Source organism: Ailuropoda melanoleuca, chromosome 14 (assembly GCF_002007445.2).
Source record: "Ailuropoda melanoleuca isolate Jingjing chromosome 14, ASM200744v2, whole genome shotgun sequence".
Classification (NCBI taxonomy): Eukaryota; Metazoa; Chordata; class Mammalia; order Carnivora; family Ursidae; genus Ailuropoda; species Ailuropoda melanoleuca.
This window is the reverse complement of record NC_048231.1, coordinates 7,481,393-7,502,445: the sequence shown is the minus strand read 5'-3', so window position 1 is coordinate 7,502,445 and position 21,053 is coordinate 7,481,393. Positions and strand designations below refer to the sequence as shown.

The 21,053-nt window shown below is 43.2% G+C and overlaps 1 long non-coding RNA gene and 1 pseudogene across 1 annotated transcript; both read left to right on the top strand.

The window, feature by feature from the left end:
- Nucleotides 1–379: 379 nt before the first annotated feature.
- On the top strand, nt 380–3,244 carry LOC117796074 (annotated as a pseudogene).
- A 797-nt stretch (nt 3,245–4,041) lies between these two features.
- Nucleotides 4,042–18,333, top strand: LOC117796078. Its single transcript, XR_004620428.1, has 3 exons — nt 4,042–4,160; nt 11,823–11,952; nt 15,855–18,333. It is a non-coding gene; the product is annotated as an uncharacterized LOC117796078 (long non-coding RNA).
- Nucleotides 18,334–21,053: the final 2,720 nt, after the last annotated feature.

Genomic DNA, 21,053 nt, shown 5'->3' with positions numbered 1-21,053 from the left:
AAACAAATCTTCTCTTGGGGCGCCTGGGTGGCACAGCGGTTAAGCGTCTGCCTTCGGCTCAGGGCGTGATCCCAGCATTATGGGTTCGAGCCCCCACATCAGGCTCCTCTGCTATGAGCCTGCTTCTTCCTCTCCCACTCCCCGCTTGTGTTCCCTCTCTCGCTGGCTGTCTCTATCTCTGTCAAATAAATAAATAAAATCTTTAAAAAAAAAAACAAAAAACAAATCTTCTCTTCTAGATGTACGTCACCATGGCAAAGTAAAAGTTTCATAGATCCAGAACTTTAAACTATCACTTGAAGACCATATATCAGTTTTCTCTGCAAAGGTGAACCTATGCTTAATTACATATTACAGACTTTGAGAGCCGGGGAAGAACCGAATGAGCCCATAGACCAAGGGCTCACGTCACAGATGAGGCAAGAGAAGCTGAGGAGAGGGTGACTGACTGAGCCGTGGTCATACTCTAGCCTATTTTTCTGATACAAAATTGGTTCAATATACCTCCCCATCCCCCATTTAAAAGTCAAATCTGGGACTTTCACTTGTGGCCATGATAGAATAACAGGGACCTGATTTACCTTTTACCATAAACAAATGGAAACCATTTCGATGGTTTGAGTTAACAATTGAGTTAACTATTAACAATAGTTTTCAAATATTGGACAACATGCAACAGAGGACAGTGATCTTAGAAAGAAGAGAAACAAATGAAGCGAAACTATAATTACCCCAGCTTACTGCCTAGAGTGATTCCAGGCTACAGCCCAGGCAAGGGCACCCCAACAAAGCCTGGCAATTTTCCTGAGTTGAAGAGACAGAAATGAGAATTCAGATTGGCTAAGGCAGCTAGAATTTGTAGGGTAGATGACCAGAGGGGAGAAAGCTACACACAGAGAAAGTACTGGAGATCTGCAGGGGATCCCCCTTGAGTCTTAAAGTAACATACATGTGTATAGAAACTATCTGAGGCCAAGAAAAAAAAAAAAATACCTGAAAGGAGCAACTACTGGCATCCACCCAGAGCTGGAAACAGTTCACATTCCCAACAGCCTAAATGGAAAAACTTCTAACACATTGAGCATTGGCTTGAGTATCAGAAAGGTATTGCCTCCTTAGTAGGCCAAATGAACCCTTCGTTCTAAAGGCTGGTCTGCTCCTATCAGAATTTAAAGGCAAGCTTCAAAAGGATCAAACTCTTTCCTAGTAACTTAACTGTGTCCCAGAACATAACTCAAAAATATTTAAAGGAATACAGAAAGAAAGAGAGAAAGAAAGAATCAAGCAGCCAATATTGTGAAATTCATAATGCCTGGAATCCAATATTTTTATTGATACCTTTTTTTTTAACCAAGCATGCAAATTGAAGCAGGAAAATGCAACCCATAATGAGGAAAACAAATCAATCAATCAATAGAAACAGTTCTGACAGAGATGGGCTCCCCGAGACCCAGGCCCAGCCCTCTAGCAAGACAGAGCCCCACGGCATTTTATTTTCTTTTGTTTGTGATTTTACATAGACTGAGGTTTTGTGGGTTAGGTTAAACTTGGGACCTCCTCAAAGAGGACCCATTTATTTATTTATTTATTTATTTATTTATTTATTTATTTCCAAAATGGCACCCTCCAGCAGCACACAAATGTTAGATCTGTAACAGGCGATGCTGAGAGAGAGCAAGCATTTCAGGACCTACAATTAAAGAACTTAAGATGTCAGGAGGATAATAAGAATGTAAAGGATCCTATAGAAATTCAAACCCTAATGAAAAAAGTCAAAGAGACCTTGGAATAAATCATCGACAGGTCCACATCGGCCAACTGTATTTGATTGACAAGCTTATCATTGAGAATCAAGAGAAGCCTTGGATCTGGGGAGCTATGACTGGCCCCCATTGGCAGCTCTGGACCACCTTCAGCATCCATTCTGTGCTTGGTATGGGGGCTCCCAACAGACTACTCGTGGCCCCTTCTATTCACTTAAAATAGCCTCTTGCTCTGCCTGCCCTGTAGGAGCTGATAAACTAAGTCCCGTTTCCATTCTTTTGCAGCCTCAGTAAAAAAGGATGGCTGTCCTTGATTCAACTGTTAGAATTAAGAGCTGCAGCTCGCTCAAAATAATGCTGTGTATTATTGGGTCTTCTCTCCACCCCACCTCTCTTTTGTATCTTATCACCATTGGTATAGAGTACCTCCACACTTTGTTTCTTGGTTGACAATAAACAGAATTGTCTCCCTAAAAAAAGGAAAAAAAGGATATGACACAGTTGATAAAATTAGTAGACAAAGACATTAAAACAGCTGTAATAACTATGTTCCATATGTTCAAGAGAGTAGAAAGAGTGAGCATGTTAAGGAAAGAAAAAGAAAGTTTTTTTAAAAAAGAGCAAAGTTGAACTTAATGTGAAAAATACAATATTTGAGATGAAAACTCAGAACTTCTATGACAGTTATAATTTTTGCCATTATTTCTATCATTAGTAATGTCACAAATGTAAAATAACATTTTCATTGGGTCTAAAAATACTCCTTTTCATATAGAAATCTCAAACCCACATACCATTGTGCATCAAAACCATCAACGCAGAATAGTGTTTGCATAGTAAAAATATGTTAGCTGCACTTGCTACTGGTATTTGTAAAGAATAGACGCACACAGCCTTTTCTGTATGCAAAACATGTTAAGCCAAGCATAACTTCTATTCAGAAGAGTTTAAAGTCCAATGAAGAATAAAAAATTGGGTTCTGCAACTTCATTTTTAAGCTTGGTGCATGCATAAATTAAAGAAAAATCATTTTATATGAGCCACTTAAGACAGGGAATAAAACCTGAGACCCTTGCCAGAGTCAGTGACAGCAGTATTCCCAATTTGAGAGTGAGCTGAGGCTTGAATTATCTAACTTAAGAAATGTAGTAAGAAGAAGGAGCAAATTAAGCAAGAAGCTGAAGAAGACCAAAGGAACTCTTACGAAGAGTGGGAATGTAAAAAATGTGAGTACTACGGTTTACAAGTACGTATGAATCTCCCTGACAGAGGCGGAGAAGGCGATAACATGAAAATGCAATTAAATCCAACCAACAGTTATTGAGTGCCTGTTACCTGCAAGACACTGCGCCAAATGAAGTACTATCCCCTTCCTCCAGCTGCACGAAATATGATGCAAGAGATGGATGCAGATACATAAATAATTGTACCATAAGTCAGACTGATAGCTGCAGTAACATAGACATAACAACAGCTAAGGGAACATAGAGGAGTGAAATAATAACTGGATCTTGGGGCTGGAAAATGAGGGAAGATGACATAAAAGGCAACTTTCGAACCATGTCCTGTAAGATACAAGGGGTTTTACTATATATAAAGGGAAATTCTGTAGTTAATTTAATCTCCCATTTAATTCCATTTATTTCCATTTCATTAATTTCTCCATTTAATTTCCCCCTCCCACATACCACCATTCAGTTCTCTGCCTCTCTCTGCCCTACTTTATAATCTAGAGACCATACCATCTAACCATCCTTGGTGGTTGGCTGGCTTTTAGTTGAGTTTGGCCAATCAGAGACACTTGCCAGAGATTAGAGGGCAGGAAGAGAGAGAGGCTGGGGTATTTATTCATTCTTCTCTCTCCGGTTCAGCACTGTGGTTTGGCAATGGCTGCAACCTTCCCAGTCCTATAGCTTCTACTCATGGCCCCCATTCCTATGGCCCCAGCTCTCCCCAGGCTATGGTGACAGTATTTCATCCCCTTGGCCCTTCAGGCCTATAGAAGGTAAGAGCTTTCCACTCTGCTAGCGTCTGGATGTCTTAAACACTCTTGTGGCTTCCCTTTACCTTGATTGTGCCTCTTAAATAGTCTCTTCATTTGGACAATCCAAGTTGAATCCAGTCCTAGAGAGAGTAATATAAGCAAAGGCAAGGAGGAACCCATGTCATGATTGAGGAACCATGACTGCATTATGGGGAACATCATGGAGTGGGAATCTAGGGTAGAGGAGAGGAGTTTTAGAGAACTGGGGCTAGATTGTGAGGGCCTCAGCAAGGAATTTGGACTTTACTCTTGGGTAAAAGAAATCCAGTAGTAGTTATTGAGTGGATACAATCAGATCTACTCCTGGTGGAGGATGGAATGCAGAGGAACAAGACCGAAGGCCGGGAAGCCAGGTAAGGAGTTACTGCAATAAGGTCCTAAAATGGGGCACTGGATGATGGCAGTGAGAATGGATTTAAAAGTGGTCAGCAATAAAATCTATAGTGCATGGCAAATAAGTGAATTGAGGGGGGAAATCCAAGGGAATTTTTAAGGGTGATTTCTAGGTCTCCAGCTTGGGAGAACGGTAGCCCTATAAACATAGAGGAAAAGGTTCTTAGACTTGGGAACGTGAGTTTGATTTGGACCACCTAAAAATTGAAGTTCCATGGACCATTAAGGCTGAGAAGCTCAGCAAAGAGTTAAAAAAATTGTAACAGGAATAATGTAAGAACTGGAGATAAAAGTAGGTATTACAGAGTTCTTAGTCCTAGTGGTCCTTGAGAATCAGCTGAGGAGTAAATGTCAGGGTCCAACCCCCAGATCAATTAAGTCTGAGTTCTGGGTGGAATCAGAAATCAGACTTACTTGGTGTATATTTCATGAGATTTCATCTGGGTTTGGATTTTTAGACAGCCCCCTCGCTAATTCTTAGTGCCCCCAAATCAAGAGCAAAACGGAAGCAGCTAAGAATGGGTGCTGACCCGGGAGATGATAAAGAGTGGCAGATAGAGATAAAAACAGCAAGAAAAATTTTAATCAGGAGAGTGGATAAACACATCACATGCCACCAACAGGTGGAAGAGGAATGAGAAGAGGTCACTACATCTGGTAAATAGGTTCTTACTGATCCCTGGGAAAGCAATTTTAGTAACTGCAGAAGCCGGATTGCAAGAAGCAGAGCAGAGAGTTTAGATGAGGAACCAGAGGGAGCATAGACCACTCTTTCAAGAAGCTTGGTCCAGTAGATAGGAGAAAGGAGTCAGTAACTTAGGAAGAAACGGTTTGAGAGAAGTTTTGTGGAACTTTACGGTAGGGCACATTAGCTGACTAAGGTCAGGAAACATCAGAGAGGAAGAGGTGAAGATACACAGTGGAGGGTGGGTGGACTGGAAGAACAGGGCCGCAGGGGAACCTGGGGGTGGTGGGAGGTTATCAGAAGAGTCCTGCGAGCAAGGGATATCAAAGAGATAAGCTCTAAGTTGAGAAAGGTTGAGGGAGTTTGTGGCATTGTTTTCATAATGCAGTGGACAGCATGGGTGACTAGTGAGAACAAAGGAGGTAGATAGGAGAGGGAAAAGGCAGAGAACAGTTACTGAGAACTTTCCATGTGCCCGGCACCAGGCTGAAATTCTACTAAGTTACCTCATCCAGTAATTTAATGTACTACTGAAGGACAAATGTCACATGGGACAGGAAGCAAAAATTAGGCCCGTTCTGCCCGATTTCAGCCATCCAGTCACCTTGCTCCTGTGGTACCATTACTAATTAATGGCCCTTTAAAGCTTAACCTGCAATCTGTTTTAAGTCAAAAGCTCATTTCTAGCTGAATAGGGAAAGATTTCAGCTATGATAATATTTCCTTAGTTTAGTTTAAGGAGAAGAGCCATAGAAGAACATTTTAAAGGAAGAGAAAAAGCCTATTATTGAGAACGCTCCATTAGCAATGGCAAAGAAAGATGGGGCTTTAAAAAGATAGTGTTTAATGGCCCAAGCTAATGGCAATTAATAAATATTTAGTAAGTGGAATTAACCTGCATATTTTTAAGCTCTCCTTTGAAATGTAAAAAATGTTAACTTTAGATTACAAATCTATCAGGACTGTGCCACCTCTTTCTGTGATGCCTGGACAATTGTGTGAGCCCAGGGGATATCAATAAGGATTGAGTCATCCACATTACCAGGCAGCCCCCCACCCCCCGCATTATTATCCATGCCGTATGGTACAGGCAAGCAGGCCAGTAAGCTAAATGGCTTCCAATTTTCCAGATGCAGATAGAGCCTCGAGATAGGAAACTCATGATGTTGGGGGTCCTTTTCTCTCAGAAACACTTTCCAAAATTGGGATCAGTAAATTTAGAAGTAGCTGCCGAGGGTTTCCCTCCTTGACACCCCAGTGAACCGAGTTGGGGAATGTGCATAGCTGCAAAGAAAGGCAGGAAAATTGACCAACCTGCCTGAATGAGCCTTGGGGAGCCCCAGAGGGATGATCCTTCAGCTGCCAAAAATCCAGTGGGAATAGAGGTGGAGATAAGGTTGAAGAGGGCTGGGATGAACTCAGGGTAGCACCCCTACTTGGCTCTCCACAGCTTGAATACCGAACCACTATAAATTGTTTCTAATTTATTACTTATGTCTAGCCTACTTACAAAAAGCAAGTTTTACATGATCAGGCCTCCCTCTCTTAAATCCAGAAAGTATGAAGCTTTTAAGTTCTGCGGAAACTGGATCCCAGTTTACATCACTCACCATGCGATCTTAGATCTAAGCACAGTGCCTGGCACATAAGGTAGTTGGCACTCACTAGATATTTATTGAATGCTTGAATTTTGTGCATATGATCCTGCTTTCTTGTGTTTCTACATACACTTCCTTGTAAAGTGTTTGTAAAGGTACTACTATACTTTTTCATTATTCTTTACATGGAATAGTCTAAGAAAAATGTTGATGCTATAAGGAAGAGTCACCACTGGGGCGCCTGGGTGGCACAGCGGTTAAGCGTCTGCCTTTGGCTCAGGGCGTGATCCCGGCGTTACGGGCTCGAGCCCCACGTCAGGCTCCTCTGCTAGGGAGCCTGCTTCTTCCTCTCCCACTCCCCCTGCGTGTTCCCTCTCTCACTGGCTGTCTCTATCTCTGTCAAATAAATAAATAAAATCTTTTAAAAAAAAAAAAAAAGGAAGAGTCACCATGTAGACACAAAGACATTTGCCTAACTCTCCCTTGGACATCTTTTACTTATAGTCCTGCAAGTGTTCTAACAGAGGTGCACTGCAGAAATATTAATCTGAAACTCCAGGGTTTTCTGTCCTCTGTCTCCTAAATAAATAGTTTTTCAAAGTGTTGTAGCTGGAAGACCGTCCAGGGTTGTAGCACCTGACATTTACTTAATGCAGTTCTTTAGCGGAGTCTCCATTTCTCTCCTAGAGTCTCCCAGAGTTCTTTATCACATCTTGGGTGGGTAGATACAAGACAAACATTTTCATCTCGTCTCCATTCTGAAAGGTCAAAATGATGACAAAGTCAGAAATAGAACCCACACCTTTGGCTTTATTGCAGATTTCAGCCTCCTTAACCCTTGTCCAAACATCGGCTTCCTCGCAGCCTCTTCCTTAGCAGTTCATCTTCCTAATTTGTGACCATGCCAGCTTGGTGAGGTGACGCCTAGACTATAATAACAAGAATAGTAAATTTAATTTTATATAGGATCTTTCATACAGCTCCATTACAAAATGCTGTGCCAACTTACGAGTTGTAGAATTACAGAGTGGCGCTACTGAATTAAATAAGTAACAACTGATACTAATAATTAGCTTAATTTATAGTCTAGTCGAACTGTCACAACTGAGGCAGCTTTCCCTCCACCCCTCATTTCCCTGGTTTTTCCTCCTCCTCCCTCCTCCTCTGGCAACAGCAACCAAATGATGTGCTGAGATGGTCATATTAGTCCATCATGCAGTCAAGTCACTTCTTCCTTTACTCTTAGCTTTACGACATTATTATATCAAGAATTTCCAACCTTTTTGGAGTTACATCACCCACCATCGTTTAATTTCACAACCGCTACTCCTGATGGCATGCACTGGCTGGGAAGGGCATACCAGGCTGAATGGAAATACCCTGAGACTCTGCAACAACTTCAGAAATGTGCTTGCAAGGTTGGCAATGACTCCTCTACATGGTAACCTTGGAAAGAGGGTTCTCCTCTCCACTTAAACCAAGGGACTAAAACTCAAACACATCAGCAGGGTACTATGGGGTCATGTGGCAGAAATTGGGAATGGCTGTTTTTCCAGTGTCTGTGCCTGATAGCTTTCCATGGACACTCTGAGCTCACTGGTAATTGGAAGTCAATGACCAGTCAGAATTCAAGAATGTTCTTATATGAACTTGGTCTAAAAACTCATGCAGCTTAGATTTCACACAGAATACCCATTTTTAACACATTTTATTTTATTATTATTATTTAATAACACATTTAACACATTTTATTATACCTATTATACCCACATTTATTTATACCCATTTTAACACATTTATTAATCACTTATCTCCGTACATACCGACCCCCAGCTTCTAAGTTCTGAAGCAGGAATATGGGTCTTCTTTACAATCAAAATAATGTAACCTGGTGACCAAACTCTCCAGGGCCACCAAAGCTGCTCCCTCTGTAAGATATGTTCTTGTGGCCAAACCGAATTAGGACTCAAAGGCTTTTTAAATGATCTGCTGCAGAGTGAGGGGTAATTGTCAGTGCCCTCTATGCTCTGATAAAATTGCCAACTTACCTGAATAGAATGTATCTCAATAACACTCCATGCTGGGGAGGGGCCCTGAGCAGGAAGTAGCACTAACCATTTTATGTATCTTTTATTATTGCATAAAAGTGATTAACAATTTATTACTGGGTTAAGACATCAAAACAATTAAAATGAACATAAAAATCCAACATTGTCAGATTCTTCTGGACTACTGGAGAGTAACTGACATAGTCATACTCCCCCCCCACCCCCGCCCCATGAAACTCTTCACAGGAACTCATGTTTCTCTCTAATACCTCCCTACCCAGAGTGGACAGAGGGGCCCAGATCTGAGTCCCATCAAGCTCGGGAGTACTTTTCTATTTTTGTCAGGGGGAAGAGGTCTCTTTGTTTTCCTCAAGAAGAGTTTGTCTGCTGTAGAAGAAAATGAGTGTTCTTTAACTGTGGACTGTACCAAGAGAGATTTCCCATTCTTGCCTCTTGCCACCATATATTTTTTCTGATTTGGTTTGGCCAATATCACAACCAAAACAGAAGCCTTCCTGACAACCATCCTCCCAATTCCACTGCTAGAAAAATGATTCATTGTGTAAAACCATGTTTGGCAAATAGAATGGGAAATTTCTGTTTGCAGAGAGTTCTTTGGTTTTACCCTTTGCCTTCCCAGAATGAACTCAGGCCCTTTCAGATTCTTAAAATCAAAGAGGGCTGAAATCCTTCTCTACAAGTCAGTGTCTGAAAAACATGAATTTAAATTCACTGGCACCACTCACTTGCCACAAGGCTCTCTGAGCCTATTTCATCATCTGTAAAATGGGTCCAAGTCCAGTGAGAGCTGTTGGCACTCCTGCCCTATTCTTGCTATTCACTGCCAGTACTTGCGATTAGCAGCCCGAATTTTACTGCCTATAATATTTACCACAGGTAGCAACTAGTTTAATTATGACAAGAGTTGATAGAAAATCATTTTTGGAAGTAATTGGACTACTTTTGAAATTCCCTGGGCTCATTTCAGAGGTTGTTTCCAAGAAAACAGGCAAAGACCAGAGTTCTCAGTTCTTGAGCCTTGGGACCTCTCACCTTCCAACTTAACAAATGACCCTGGATGTTTATTTATTAGTGACTGAAGAGCTTTTGTAAACCAATTACCATGAGCAAACAGCACTTATTGTAAAGCAATAAACAACAATATACCTTGCCCTTATCTAAATTCATTGCTCTAAGCCACAGACCTGCAGGGAACAGTTAAGTTTAAAACTCACAGTTGGTTAAGATTGAAGATTTATAGGCACTCCAGTCCAGCTCTCCTTGGGGAGCCAACAATGCCAAAGTACCAAGTCTAGAAGGCCAAATAACCTATGTAAGGGTCACCTTTGGTCTTTCACACTGGGGGCAGGAGAGCAAAGGGAGAAGAAAAAATTCTGGGTTTATCCAAATACCTTTTTTCCCAGGACGTATGAGTATGCAACACATTACAACCAGTTTCTTCTCCAGGTATAGTGACCAATAAGATAAATGGAAAAATCACTGTTGCCAAGTTACACAAGGCAGATTGAACACTCACATTTATCTCTATTCTCACAAAACAAATTCAGCAAAAAAAAAAAAAAAATTTTAATGACATAAACCCACAAAGACTAAAGGAGTATTAGACAAACACACAGCAAATGAAAGAAAGAAATGATATTCAGAGGAAGCTGAAACCTAAACAACCTGGAGAAACAAATCAGTTAGAGTCACAGAATCCCAAAGACTCAGACGCTGGGGGCAATGGATACCAACACGGGTCAGAGTTCTGGGCAGGCCTGAAAACAGAGGGATTGGTTGAACATTGAAATAAAACCCATTCAGACCACTTCTAGTTCCCCTCCCCCTCCCCCACTCCTCCAGGATTCTGTTCAGGAAAGGGACAGCAGACGCTTTGAAGAAGGCAGGACGGTGGCCCTGAAGATAGTCTGCCCACCTTCCTGCTTCCCACACCTGGTTTATAGCATGTCAGCTGTGGGCTCATAGCCGCAAGGGCAAACTGAAGGATTTTTCTCTGAGAAAATGGACAAGCCCAAGAAAAACTGAGGTCCTATTAGTTGACTCAGATCCTAGCTAGGGTGACCAGATTTAGCAAATAAAAATGCAGGATGTGCAAGTACATTTGAATTTTAGATAAACAACAGATAATTCCTTCATATAAATATGTCCCATATAATATTTGGGGCATACTTATATTAAAAAGTTATTTATTTTGGGGGCGCCTGGGTGGCACAGCGGTTAAGCATCTGCCTTCGGCTCAGGGCGTGATCCCAGCGTTATAGGATCGAGCCCCACATCAGGCTCCTCTGCTATGAGCCTGCTTCTTCCTCTCCCACTCCCCCTGCTTGTGTTCCCTCTCTCGCTGGCTGTCTCTATCTCTGTCAAATAAATAAATAAAATCTTCCAAACTGAACTGGGCATCCTGTATTTTACCTGGCATCTATGTCCCCAACCCCAAATTCCAGTTGGCTACTTGGTGCCTCATTCTTACACTGGAACAGAGCCTCAGAACCATCAGATGTGTGAGAAAGGCCCCCAACAGGAAAGACAGAGAGGTCAAAACCAACAAGGACACCTGAAAGAAACAGAAACAGTGAAGGCAAAGGAGAGAACTAAATGAAGGAGAATGAATGTCATCTGGAAGATAAGAGAAAACTCGCTTCCACAAAACAGGAACAGCATTCTATTAAAAAAGGAAAGAAGAAAAGAAGGAAGTGAAGAAGAAAGAAAGTTCAGAAAATGAGAGAACACTTCGTTATTGAAAGTATGATTTTTGAAATTCAAAATTTACTGTAAGGGTTGGAAGATAAATAAAGGAGTCCTGGCATGGGTGTTGGATGAGCACAGTATCCAAGGGAGGATACCCCAGCACAAGGCAGGAAAAGTACAAGATGAACCTGGACAATACGTTGTGCTGGAAAGCAAGAAAGTGCTTTCAAGAATGATGGGCATGTGTCAAAAGGACACAGAAGGCAACTTGAAGGGACTCCCACTGCCTAAACTGGGGACAATTTCAGCATCAAAATATATAATGAATAAATTAAAAGTTTGATGAGGAAAGGGATATTTGCAGTTTTTAATTAACTCCCCGCTAACTACTTATTAATTATGAAATAAGTGTCCTGTTATTTCCCAATGTGCCAAGATGGTGTACATCAGACTGAGGACCTCCTCTAGCCTGAAGGAGACTGAAAACATGATCGAGACAATTGTTCAAACTTGAATGCGATCTAAGTATCGGGTAACAGTAACATAACTCTTGATGTTTGTGACTGTGTTGTGGATTTTCAGGTTATGTCCATGTTCGTAGAAATACACAATAAAGTCTGGAGGATGACAGAGGATCAAATCAACAATTCACTCTCAATGGTTCCAGGGGAAAACATTCTATACACCGTACTTACAACTTTTCTGAAAATGTGTGAGTATTTCAAAACCAAAAAATAAATACATCATGCAGTTGTCCCCTTCCCCTGCCCATTCACATATAAGGCTGTACTGTCCGATATGGCCATTAGCTACGTGTGGCTATTAAGTACTTGATATAGTTTTTAAATGAAGTGTAAACATAAGTATAAAATACACACTGGATTTCAAAAACATAGTATGGGGGCGCCTGGGTGGCACAGCGGTTAAGCGTCTGCCTTCGGCTCAGGGCGTGATCCCGGCGTTATGGGATCGAAGCCCCACATCAGGCTCTTCTGCTATGAGCCTGCTTCTTCCTCTCCCACTCCCCCTGCTTGTGTTCCCTCTCTCGCTGGCTGTCTCTATCTCTGTCGAATAAATAAATAAAATCTTTAAAAAAAAAAACAAAAAAAACAAAAACATAGTATGAAAAAAATGTCAAAAATCTCCCCCAATAATTTGTATATTGTTTACACGTTGAAATAATAGTATTTGGAGCATACTGAGTTAAACATACTATTAAAATTAATTTCTCGTTTCTTTTTACCTTTGTAAATATGGCTACTAGAAAATTTTCAGTTATGTATGTGGCTCACGTTATATTTCCAGCGCACAGCACTGCTCTAAGGAACAATCCTGTCTTTTCCAAATCAATTTGTACGCTTTTGTTGTGCAGAGCTGGGAGGTGAAGAGAAATGGGGTTGGAGAGGTGGGAGGAAAGAGAAGAGGTGAATGAAGAGGGGACATAAACACAGGGCCCTGGCATTGAGGACAATTTGGGGGATTTGGTGGTAAAAGTCTCTGTCACATGCAAATTGAGGAAGAGAGAAAAGGGAATTTAAGAAGTGTCCTTTGGGTTATAAATCAGATTCCCTTTAGCGTTCTTTGAGAGATTTGCAGCTCTAAAGATTAGAACGCAGGTTTCATTTCTTCTTGGCTCTGGGATTACCTTCTTTGATTTGGTTTCTGGGAAACTGAGCCTCCTGAGGACCTCGGATTTATTCGGGTTACTTTAGTATTCTAAATAGTCATTGAATTAGTCCACAAAACTCTTTAGGACTTTTTTTTCCCATCCCTTTTCCCTATTCTTTCCACCCTGCCAACTGGGACCTGGGGTAATATGAGGGTAGCTTGCTCAGTGCTGGAAGGACCCGTCTACATTCCCACCCCTACCCTACCTGACCCCATCTCTTGTTTTGTTAGACCTCACACAGCCATCCTACGGGATTGACAGGTGCCGGTGGTCACATTCTAATGGAAGTCTCATCCCATTAAGGATTTCTTACCCACTAGGCTTGTTCTTAAAGATGAAAAATCATTTGCTTAATGAGATGTCACTTTCCTACCATCCTCATCCATTAATTATTCGGACCTTCCCTTTACGCTTCCTCTGAGGCAAATGGTCTCGGACACACACAGCTTCCTCCCATGGGGAAATCCAACTTCTGAAATGTAGGAACAAGTCCTCAGGACAGAGGCAGGAGAAGGAACAGACAGCAGCCATAGCCAACCCCTCTGACCAACTCCAGGTGTGTCCGAATTCCTCAAGCTCTGGAGAAGTCTAGACAAGTGGCAGTTCTTCCAATAAATTGCTCAAGGACACCTTCCTTCCTTCGATTTCCCCTTCCTTCAGCTCTCCCCTTTCCCCCAACTTTTCTATCTTTCTCCAGCACTTGCTTCTTCCTCTCCCTCTTCCCCCACAGAAAGCGGCTGTATCCTCTTTCTTTTTTTTTTTTAAAGGTTTTATTTATTTATGTGACAGAGAGACAGCCAGCGAGAGAGAGGGAACACAAGCAGGGGGAGTGGGAGAGGAAGAAGCAGGCTCCTAGCGGAGGAGCGCGATGTGGGACTCGATCCCGGAACTCCAGGATCATGCAATGAGCAGAAGGCAGATGCTTAACGACTGCGCCACCCAGTCGCCCCTGTATCCTCTTTAGAACCCTAGTGTGTAGGCAGGGCCAGTCTGCTCCTTCTCCAAAAGGCACTGCAAGGAGGCCTTTTCACTGGCTCTAGAATGAACAACTCGTTAGAAAGACTTCCAGTGTCCAGGATGTAGTTGGAAAGTCCAGAGTATTTTGAAGGGTAGGAGCCTCTCCCAGGGCTCTAAAAGCTTAATACTTTACTAAACTGCGTAATTTAACTGGATGAAGCAGGCCTTTTCAGGAGTCCACTCGGAGGGCTCCCTCGGCTTGTCTGCCACCACTGACAGGGTGCTCCTTTGCAAAGGGGCACACAGTTGTGGCAGGTCATATCCTGAATTCTCACTCTGGCTCAGTGTATACTAGCAGTAATCTTTATAATGTCACCATAAGCAAAAGACTTGCTAAGCATTTCTTTTCTCTGCAAAATATCACAGAAAACCATCTGGGGGATAACTCTTTCTAAGGCCAGTTCGTTCGAGTCTCTCTCCAAATATCAATTCCTCAGAGATGCCCTTCCTGACTACCTTGTCGCTAGTAGCAATTCTCCAGCCCCAACTGCCCTGCGTAAACATTACAGTGGGGCACTGTCGTCATGTTTACCACTGCCTTCAATGTTCTTGCTCATATTTACTCCAAGAATGTTAGAACATAAAGTCCATTAGAACAGAAACTTCCGAAGAGCAGGAATATTGTCTATCTTACGCTGTCTCTCCGATGCGTGGCACATACTGGGTGCTCAATGACCATCTCTTGAATGGACGAGTGAGGTAATGAGAGAGAGCGAGCAAGGGGGAAGAATTTGGCTTCAGGAGTCATGCCCCTCTTGGCTCTGTAGGCAGCCAGGGTACCTGCAAATGCTCAGAACATGCTGGATATTTAACAAAACCACAGTGGCTGAGGGCCTGTAGGTACGCTGCCCTGCCCCATCTATCAGAAAGAGCAGGGTGGAGTGCTTTAACTGGAAATGATACTCCCATTACTTTATTCCAAGCTGAGTATGGCCGAAAAGGGTAGAATACCCTGGAAAGGTACTTGCCAAAAGGATTAGAAGAGAGGGAAGAAGAAAAGATTAATGTGAAGTTGGTCACTCTAAACTTCAAAAGGTATATACTGTACCTGGGAACACGGCCAAAACACAAGGGGTGGGTGTGGACCGCATAACCTCGGGGGCAGGCCTTGGTGGGGAGAAGACCTGTGTGGCCCAGGACTGATGTGATATGGTAGAAAATAGGGTAATGGGATCATTAGTGATACAGATGTACCTAGATTTCAAGGAGGACTTGGGCCTATAGGAGGGTCATCCCAGATGCCTTTTTGGCCAGATTTCAGACAGAAATGTATGGGGGCCTTACAGCACTCTGTCAGGAAGGGCATAAACCTAGCTGAGCCAGGCTGAATCGAGTAGACAAAGGCAGGTCGGGGGCTTCCCTCCCTTTGAGTGCATCCGTGCAAGGGCCTAATGGCGTGGAGGCAGGATCCTGCCAGCTGGAGTCTGCTCTGTTGGGGCAAGGGAATGCTGAGAGGGAGGAGACTGCCTTGCACTGGTGTGAGCTCTTTATCCTCAAAATGGTTTGGGTCCAATATCTTATTTTACACCCATTTCAAACCTGTGGGGCTGGGAGGGCAGTTACTGTTTTCAGGGCCATTTATGAGCAGGGAGACAGAGCTTGGCAAGTTTGCAGTTTATCTAGAGTCAACTTGCTTAAAATAGTAGGGGAATGGTGCTCTCTCTCCACCAGGTTTCTAAAATGTGGAACCCCTGCATCAGAATCACCGGGGAGCACCTTTAAAATGACCACCCCAGAAATCCTCAATCAGAGGACCTCTGGGGTCAGAGTCCAGAAATCTGCATTTTTATTATGAATTCCAGGCGATTCTTATGCCTACTAATTATTTAGCCCGGCCTACCATCCTTAACTCTAAACCAGTGTGCAATCCATTGAGCCATTCGCTCAATTCTGAACCCATCTATTCCTGTATTCTTTTTCTCAAATAGTCTCCCTTTGAACTGGAAACACAAGGAGTTCCTTAGAAGAGAGGATCGGGTGGTTGTAAAGTGAAGCATGAACGAACGTTGATAAGGCCTATTTGAAGCTCTGGTGAGGAACACTTGTTGAAACAATCATAATTAAATTGCAGACCGTAAAACACAGCAAAGCCTGGGAACCTGCTCTTCAGTGGTTAAAGAGACACGCAACCCAACTAGCCAATCAAGTGTTCTGGGACTAAAAAGAATTGACAAAGAGCTTCGGAGTCATTGCAACTGGCAGAACCAAAGCTCCATGGGCAGGCTGGGGACTGTGGAAACAAGATACGCTGCAACAAGTTCCAGAGCAAAACAAAGAAAGCATTTTCAAACATCTGTTGGGAGTTTATAAAGTAAGGACGGGGGAGGCTCTGCCACAGCATCCAGGGCGGCTGAAGGAAATACCCAGGGCTGACGAAGAATGGATTCCTGGGCACAGGGGGGCGGCAGGAATCATAATCTGTACTGAGTGTAACATACCGTGAGCTTGTAGGAGTAGAAGCGAGTCGCTGAGAACAGTGTCCTTTACTCTATAGTAATGCCTTGCATTTGCAGCATTCTTGATGGCTTAAAATCCTCCATACAGCCATGCCTACGTGACCTGACAGTACCTTAAAAATACAAAGCCCTGTCACTCTCCTCCGCTAGTTGTAATCTTCACCCCTGCTCTGCAATAGTCATTATCCCTGTTTTGCAAGTGAGAAAGGTTAGGCCTATCAAATGAAGAGATCTACGGCAGATCCCCCAACTCATTTGTGGAGAAGCTAGGACTCAACTTCAGAGATTTCCCTTCCCTGCGCCCGGCTCCCTCTTATTGATTTCTGCAAATAAATAAAATGTAGCTCAGGCAACCATAGCAGGTGAGAGCTGTAAGCCAACCTCCCATTTGGCAGATGAGAAAACTGAGGCACTTAAAGTACGATTGAGGCTCCGTGCCGGGTTGCGTGGATATCAATAGGGCTCAGACACTGGGTCCCATCTCCTGATCATCCAGTTCAGAGCATTCATTCCACTCTGCTTTGCTTCCTCTCATAGTTTATGGGTCGCTAGATATAAATCACCCATGTTCATTTGGAGACTTGGAATAAATACCCTTAAAAAGGGAAGTAGGGGAGTCTAACAGATTAAAAAGTCATTACAGTGATTTAAAAGGGCATCTCTGGCCTTTTACATTTAGTGGCTTTAAAAGCTCGGACCTTCCAGCTTCTCACGCCTTGATATTAGAATCAACATACTTGCCACAGTGAGCAGTACAGAAATATTTGCTCTGAGTGATGTCCAGATTTCTCCTATTGGTGTAGATGGTTATAAGCTCCAGACAATGACGAAACTGCAAAAGTCATTTTACGTTAGACTCTAGTAACAGGGAGGGAACAATAGAAAGGAAAACTGGATTCAAAACATGATTTCTAAAGTTACCAGTTATTAGAAGCCACATGAGGGCTAGCCCCAAGACAAGGTGGAAATGAGTGTGCTTTGCAGGGGTGTGAACGGGTATGCGTGCGCCCATGCTCATAGCAGCATTACTCAATAGCCAAAAGACGGAAGCAACCTGAGTGTCCATCAACAGATGAATGGATAAGCGAAGTGTGCTGTATCCGTACATACAATGGGATAATCTGTAGCTGTGAAGAGGAAGGGAATTTTGACACGTTACAGCATGTCATTATTTCCATAATGAAGACATTATGCTAAGTGAAATAAGCCAGTCATGAAAGGACAAATATTATATGATTCCTCTTAGATGATGTTCTTACTTAGTGAAATTCATGCAGACAGAAAGTAGAATGCTGGTCTCTAGGGACTGTGAAAAGTGGTGAATAGGGAGTTAGTGTTTAACAGGTGTCAAGTTTCAAAAAAAAAAAATGAGTGTGCCTTGTTATTTTGTTTCCTCCCTCATTTCCTATGGGCAATAGGGCTATGTGTCCTTGGGACAGCCTGGGGACTCCAGTTCAAGCTCCAGGTTTTTTTCCTCCCTTTTCAAAATGTTCACTGAACATAGCACTACAAGCAAACAATAAGACGAATCCAGAATGTGGGACATTATATAAGACAGGCTGGCCTCTTGAAAAGTCGGTGTCCCTAAAAAAGGAATGAAGGGGAGGTTATTCTAGATTGAAAGAGACATAACGAAACACAATGCATGCATGAGCTATGATTGGTTCCTAGTTAGAAAAGAAAAAAAAAAACTCTAAAAGACATTTGGGGAACAACAGAAAAGGTGTGACTATTGACTTAGTATTAGGTAATATTTAAAGATCATTGTCATTTGTTCTAGATGTAGTAATGGTATCGGGGTTATGTCGGAGAGTCTCTTCATTCGGAGGACCTACATGCTGAAGTATGTAGGAGTGAAGGTCACGACGTTTGCAATTTTCAAATGACTGAGGGAAAAAATATATGTGCACGCAACAGCAAAGAAACTGTACAAAACCCACAAATAACAGCAAAAATGGCAATCATGAATAAAATAATTATTGAGTCTAAATGATGTATATAAAGGTGCTCACTATAATACTTTTTCAACAGTTTTGTATCCTTAATAATATTTACTGTAAAATGTGTAAAAATTGAGTATTCCTGCATTAATAAATACGAAATCACTAATGGATACCTTCTCTCGTCAAACCCACCATCATTGCCGGTTACTGAGTGTTCAAGTGTACCCGGCACTTTGCTAACCCTTTACACATTATTTCATGCAACTCTCATACACTCTATCAGGAGGGTACTTTCATAGTCTCACTTCTACAGATGAGCAAGCTGAGGTGCCCAGATTATGTAACTTCTCCAAGACTCCGCTCATGAGCACAGTCAGGATCTGCAAACAGTCTGGCTGCAGACAGGGTAACCACCTGAGAACTCCTGCAAGAACTGGAGACAGGGGCGCCTGGGTGGCACAGCGGTTAAGCGTCTGCCTTCGGCTCAGGGCGTGATCCCGGCATTCTGGGATCGAGCCCCACATCAGGCTCCTCCGCTATGAGCCTGCTTCTTCCTCTCCCACTCCCCCTGCTTGTGTTCCCTCTCTCGCTGGCTGTCTCTATCTCTGTCGAATGAATGAATAAATAAATAAAATCTTAAAAAAAAAAAAAGGAACTGGAGACAATTTTAGGCTTTGAGGCAAGCCCATGACGGAGATGTGTCTGGACCAGAAAGCCTTGCAAAGCCCCTCAAGCTATGGCCATTAAGGGTATATTTCTTTTTTTTTTTCAAGTAAGCTCTAGGCCCGATTCACAACCCTGAGATCAAGAGTGTCGCGCTCTGCTGACTGAGCCCGCAGGGCGCCCCAAGGGTGTACTTAACCGTGTAGGAGTCAGGTCTACCTGGGCTGCAATGTCCCCAGGTAAAAGCCTCTGTACCAGGATACTAGTGATGAATCTGGGTATTTTGCGCCCCCCTGCCGCCCTACCCCTACTCAGGGAAATTCTGGGTGTTTTACAGCTGTTATCTCACCTGTAGTCCCAGGCAAATGGGGAGCAAGTAGAATTAATTATCTCTAGCTGCAGCTGCAGAGGCTTGCCTCAAGTTCTTGGCTCTGAGACCCACCTGGCCTTAAACAACAACAGTAACTACAACAGTTAAAATTTATCTAACACTTGCTACGTGCCAGGCACTCTCCTAAGTGCCTAAATATACTAACCAATGCCCACACCCCTGTGCAGTAGGTATGCTATTATCCCCATTTTAGGGGATAAGAAACTGAGGCACAGAACATAAGTGTCCAAGGTCACACAGACCAGAAGTGAAGGAACCTGATTCCAGCCAGAGTCTGCTCATAGCTTCTGTTAATCCTGATGGGACCCAAGAGTCGCCTAGTAGTTCTCGGTAGTCCCGGAGAGAATTTTGTCTCCGTGTTTGCCCCTGACTATGGGAGTTGAGGCCTCTGCCAGTTATGTGAACCTGTGTTCTGGTTCCCCACTCGTTCTGAACTTGGCCTTGAAGGCCTTGGTTTCTTACAAAACAGCAGCAACTCTTACGTGGTTTGATATCTGAGCTGATCACCCCACCTTGCTACCTGCCTCGGATGTGGTGGCCCTGCCCCTAACAAACCACAGGAAACCTGCAAGCTTATCTTCAACAGAAAGAAGAGAAGGCTTTCTGGTCAGCAACACCTGATCTAACCAACCACAAAGCCAGCCACTGGACCCAACTGCAAAGTGGGACAGAGCCAGGCCTGTCCCTCCTCTGGCCCCACCTCCTATATTCTCCCACCTGCCACTGTCCCGCAGTGTCAAATGAACTCCTTCCACACAGTAAGCTACCAGCCATGCTTTTTTACATCTCTGGAGGACACATCTTAGGATCCCGTGCAGACAACAATATCGCACCCAAAGGAGTAACTCTTTGGTGGCACAATTTCACGCATGACAATCAAATGAGGCTTAGTTTCCTTTCTGCCTTTGGAAAAAAGATTTAAAAAGAAAAAGAAAACCACACAATTTCTGTTCCTGTTCACTGCCAACTAGTCTGACAAATCAGCCAAGGCTTTGTGTTCAGTGATCTCGGCCCCTGGTTCTGTCTTGGCTGGTGGCCATAGTTAGCAAATAGCTTTTCTTCAATTCAAGGGTCAAGCCCAAAAAGGAATTAAGCTGGAGGTGCTGGAAAGGATGGGGAGGGGACCGGTGGAGAGAAGCTGGGGCTTCCTGGATGAGGGACAGAGTTGACTTCTGCAAGCTTGGAAGGACACTTAAAGGGAGGCGTCCTCAAGTGCTGGACATCCATGCCTCTTGCGCAGTGCTCTGGAGGCTTTAGGGCTCTGGGGCGGCAGTTGGCGCCTGGCGGGCAGGCCTCCAAAATGTCTCTGCAGGAGGGTCTTAGTGGTGACAATCTGGGGAGAGGAAGAGGCCGTTCTAGCTGTTTATGTGGTTCTATACATGGGAAGGAGCAAAAATTAATAATCTATAGTGAAAAATGGAAGACACTGACCCAGATTATTTGGGGGAAGGTCTAAAGTTTCCTCAAAGCTCCTTCCACCCTCCCCCCATCCCAGGCTTGGCCCATAACTACTGCCTCAAGGACAGTCTCTAATTATATGACCTTGAAAACACGGGCAAGGGCCTATGGCAGAGTGTGCAGGCAAAGTAGACACTAATATTGGAAAGCTTTTACTCCAATAGTTGCATCTTGTAACAAAAGAAGAAGTATTAATAATGGTGGCTATTTCATTGA